Below are 5507 nucleotides of genomic sequence, written 5' to 3' on the forward strand. Positions count from 1 at the left end.
CCAGGCAGCGGGTGGCACCTATGGCTCAAAGGAGTAGGGTGCTGGCCCCATATACCGGAGGTAGTGAGTTCAAACCTGGCCCCAGCCAAAAACTGCAAAAAAAAAAAAAAAAAAAAAGCCAGGCATCTTGGCAGATGCCTGTAATCCCAGCTACTTGGGAGGCTGAGGCAAGAGAATCACTTGAGCCTAAGAGTTTGAGGTTGCTGTGAGCTGTGACATCATAGCACTCTATTGAGGGTGACAAAGTGAGATTCTGTCTCAAAATATATATATATACATATATATTAATGCTGTTTCAAAACAATATTTCTGGAGATTATTTCCCCTCCCCTTGAACTTGGACAGAACTTTGTGGCTGCTTCAATAACTAGGGTACAGGGGAAGTGTATTGAGACTAGGTCATAAAAGGAGATACAGATTATGCGCCCTCCACCCCACCTGGCTGTATCCCCCTCTCTTTTTCACGATGCTCACCTTTGGATCCTAGTTACACTATTGTGAGGAAGAATTACAGTAGGTATAATTGACAGCTCCAGCAAAGGTCTCAGCTGATAACCAGCATCAACTGGTAGACATGTTTGTAAGCAAGCCTTCAGGAGATTCCAGTCCCTAGCTTTCAAGCCATCAAGTCCTTGCAGCTGACATTAAATGGAGCAGGTGGCTATCCCCACTGAGCCTTACCCAAAAGGCAGGTTCGTAAGGAAAATAAATGTCATTGTTTTACATTATTAAGTTTTATTTATTTTTTGGTAATTTCTTGTGTAGCAGTGACAACCCAGAATCACACCCAGTAGCATAGGTACATTTACTTTTGTAAACAAAGATATATGTAAGAATGTGATTCTGCTGATTGCTTTAGAATTTCAGAAAGCTAAGAGTAAGAGTTCAATGAGAGATTGGAGTACTGTGGATAGAGGAAATACCCTTACCCTGCCAGACTTCCCCTTTTGAGGAGACAACTGTTAGACTGGAAAATCCTTACATTAGTGTTTGTACGATGTAAGATTGGGTGCAGTTAATAAAGGCACACAATGACCTATTAGCTAAAATTCCCACTTTTGTCTTTGTTCCATTCCCACAGAAACTAGAATATATGGGATTATTTAGCACCCTTTTCCAGAAAAATTGCCCATGAGGCTAATAGATCATCTGAGCTACTAATTAGGGGAGATTGTGACTCACTGAAGGAAATTTGAACTCTTTCTGTATGGATTTTTCTGGGGGAAAATCGTTTTATCTACTGGACACTCCCTTAGATTTTTGCATGAATTGATTGGGTTGTTAACATTATCTGCTAGTGCACACAAACGTTTGGGTCCCCTCAATTTATTTTGAGTGACATACAGGCTGAAGTTCATGCATAGGCAGACCTACTTTCAATCCTTAATTGTCTTTAATTGTCATGCTTTGGCCTAATTATTTCTTTTAGAAAATATTTGAGAGTGCTTATTGTCCCTAAAACATCTTGTCAACTATTGCCCCACTGATAGTTCAAAGAGATTGCAGCAAAGCAGAAATCTGACAAAAACCAAAAAAGCTCTTAAAATCTATCTGAGGGTCTGGGCACTGTGGCTTATGCCTGTAATCCCAGCATTTGGGAGGGCAAAGTGGGTAGATTGCTTGAGCTCACAGGTTTGAGATCAGCCTGAGCCAGAGCAAGGCCTCATCTCTAAAAAAATAAAATAAAAACAATAGCCGGGTATTGTCCCGGGCGCTTGTAATCCCAGCTACTTGAGAGGCTGAGGCAAGAGAATCACTGAAGTCCAAAGTTTGAGGTTGCTGTGAGCTATGATAGTAAGGCACTTCATTGAAGGTAACAAAATGAGACTCTGTCTCAAAAAAAAGAAATCTACCTGAAAGCATTCTTGAACTGCTTATAATTCTTAACAAGTGTTAAAAGTGAGAAATATTACCTAGATTATTAATAATGGATTTTGATTTTTCAGTTGTTTTTGGAGCTAGCTTTGATTTTGTCAGTACAAAACGCATGTCCGTTTGAGTTCTGCTTTATATTTCTGTGCCTTTACTCACACTTTTCTTGTCATGCCCTCCCCTTGTTTGCTTTTCTACCTCTCTGGCTTTGCCTTCTCAGTCACTGGTAGTTCCCTATCTCCTTGAACTTTCAGTGTTGGAAATCCCAACTACCTTGGCAGTGAGTCATGCCCTTGGAGACCTCATCCAGTCTCACAGCTTTTAAATACCACATCAAACCCCTCAATTTAAATTTCTAGCCTGGACTTTTTAAAAATTTCAAACAAATATTTTTCTTTTCAACAGCCACACTTGTATATCTTTTTTTTTTTTTTTTTGTAGGGACAGAGTCTTACTTTATCACCTCGGTTGGAGGTGTTATGGCATCACACAGCTCACAGCAACCTCCAATTCCTGGGCTTAGGCGATTCTCTTGCCTCAGCCTCCCTAGAAGTCCCAAGGGACTACAGTCACCTGTCATAACGCCCGGCTATTTTTTTATTGCAGTTTGGCCGGGGCCAGATTTGAACCTGCCACCCTTGGTATATGGGACCGGTGGCCTACACACTGAGCCACAGATGCCGCCCTACCCTTGTATATCTTAACAGACATCTCAGATATATCAGGCACCAAGCTGAGCTTCTGATCTTGTCTTCTAAGCCTTCTTCTGCTACTGTCTTCCTCATTTCAGTGAGTACCAATTTTATGCTTCTACTCACTTGGGCCATAAGTTCAGATTCATCCTTGAATATTCTCTATCAAAATTTAATCTGTCAACAAATCTTGTTTCTTTTTTTCATAATAATTTCTGGGACCTAACCTGTCAGCCCTTAACCCTCACTGCCTTGAATATTGCAGTAGCCTTCTAATTGTCTCCCTATGTTTGTCCTTTTGTCCCTTCTCCCTTCACTACAGTCTATATTTTCAACATAGCTGCTGCTTCTTCTTCTTCTCCTTCTCCTCCTCCTCCTCCTCCTCCACCTCCTCCTCGTCCTCCTTCTTTTTTTCCCTTTTTAGACAGAGTCTCACTCTATTGTGCTGGGTAAAGTGCCATAGCCTCATAGCTCATAGCAACCTCAAACTCTTGGGCTCAAGCAGTCCTCAGCCTCCTGAGTAGCTGGGACCACAGGCCCCCCACCACCACAATGCCCGGCTTTTTTTGTTTGTTTGTTTTTAGTGGATATGGGGGTCTTGCTCTTGTTCAGATTGGTCTTGAACTCCTGAACTCAAGTGATCCACTTGCCACAGTGTCCCAAAATGCTAGGTTTACAGTGGGAGCCACCTTGCCTGGCTGAAGATATTCTTTTAAAAATGGCTGGGCATGGTGGCTCATTCTTATAATCCCTTCACTTTGGAAGGGGGAGGCAGGTGGATCCTTTGAGGGTGAGAGAATCTCTTGAATCCAGCCCGGGCAACACAGCAAGAACCTATCTCTACCAAAAAAAAAATTAAAAATAAATAAAATAAAAATGTATGATTTATTACACCTGTAATCCTAGTACTCTGGGAGGCCAAGGTGAGTGGATTGCCTGAGCTCATAGGTATGAGACCTGCCTGAACAAGAGTGAGACCCTGTCTCTAAAAATAGCTGGGCACTGTGGTGGGCGCCTATAGTCCCAGCTAGTTGGGAGGCTGAGGCAAGAGGATCACTTGAGCCCAAGAGTTGGAGGTTGCTGTGAGCTATGATGTCACAGCAGTCTACTAAGGGTGACAAATTGAGACTCTGTCTCTCTCTCTCTCTCTTTTTTTTCTTGATAGAGTCTCAAGCTGTTGCCCTCAGTAGAGTGCTGTGGCATCACAGCTCAGCAACCTCAAACTCTTGGGCTTAAGCAATTCTCTTGCTTCAGCCTCCCAAGTAGCTGGGACTAGCCACAATGCCCGGCTAGACTCTGTCCCTTGAGACAGAGTCTCGAGCTGTGGCCCTGGGTAGAGCGCCATGGCCTCATTATAGCTCACAGCAACCTCAAACTCTTGGGCTTAAGCAATTCTCTTGCCTCAGCCTCTCAAGTATCTGGGATTACAGGTGCCTGCCACAATGCCTGGCTATTTTTTTGTTTGTTGTTGTTGTTGCACTTGTTATTGTTGTTTAGCTGGCCCATGCCAGGTTGAAACCCGCCAGCCTCAGTGTATATGGTCAGCGCCCTATCCACTGAGCTATGGGCGCTGCCCTGCCTCAGAATTTTTATAAGAATACTTTTGAGAGGGTGGTGCCTGTGGCTCAGTAAGTAGGGCGCTGGCCCCATATTCTGAGGGTGGTGGGTTCAAACATGGCCCTAGCCAAACTACAACAAAAAAATAGAATAGCTGGGCGTTGTGGCAGGCGCCTGTAGTCCCAGCTACTCAGGAGGCTAAAGCAAGAGAATCGCCTAAGCCCAACAGCTGGAGGTTGCTGTGAAATGTGATGCCACAGCACTCTACCAAGGGCCACAAAGTGAGACTCTGTCTCCAAAAAAAAGAAAAGAAAAAAAGAAAAGAATACTTTTGAGTATTAGAATAATACTTATTGATCAAAAAAAGGCCTGGAGTAAAGAAAGGGAGAACAATTAGGAAAACAGTAGACTAGGATTTCAGTAAAAGTTGGAAAACAGAATCGAAGCATTGTACTAATAGCCAGGTGAAAAAAACTGATCTTGAATCAAAAGTGAAAATGGATTGGACTGGCAAGAAATAATGAGAGAATTTAAGAACTGGAAAAAGTCCCATTGAGTTTAAATCTCTCATATATAAGATGAAGAAATCAAAGATACACAGCTAGAATTAGCATTTTTCAAATACCTAAGAAAGCATATATGGGTATTAGAAAGATAAGCTGGACTTTAGGTGACTTGAAAAGTTATTTATGACCTAATGACTGAAGTAAGGTATAGCCTATGTGTTTAAAATTGGATTCAATATCATTCTATGCATTTTCATTGTTGACTAGCATTGGACTGATGAGCTTATTCTCAAGCTTGTAGTTTCTATTTTGCTGGAAATGGCTGGCCTAAGAGTCCACTCCAGCTGCCCAGGAGAAGGAATAAGGAGATCAGAGGAGGACTAAAAGGAACTACTCAACTTTTCAGGAGCTAAGAAGAAAAAAGCAACCATGGTGGTATTTTACATAAGACCCATCCCCTAACCTTTGTAAACTATTAATTTGAAGGAGACACAAACACAATTTCCCAGCAGTTGAGGTGGAGAAAGACCATCAATATAGGAGAATTATATAAACAGTTACTCACAGGGTCAGTAGGTAGTGTAAATTGCTTGCCAAGCACGGATTGTAGTCAAACAGAAAAAGAGAACCTCTAAGGTAGGTCTAAATTAAAGGTCTTTATTTAGAATGTTCTTTTTCTTTCTCATTCTTAGTTTTAGCTTAGGTATTTTGTAAATCTTAAGCTCTTAAGGGATGGGTCCTGCTGAAATTTTGCCAATTTTAGGCACTTTATTTTTTGAGACAGAGTCTCACTCTGTCACCTTGGGTAGCATGCCCTTCAACCTCTTGGGCTCAAGCAATCCTCCTGGCTCAGCCTCCCAAGTAAGTGGGACTACAAGAG

Source organism: Otolemur garnettii, unplaced genomic scaffold, assembly GCF_000181295.1.
Source record: "Otolemur garnettii isolate 467f Iridium unplaced genomic scaffold, OtoGar3 scaffold00094, whole genome shotgun sequence".
NCBI classification, from domain to species: Eukaryota; Metazoa; Chordata; class Mammalia; order Primates; family Galagidae; genus Otolemur; species Otolemur garnettii.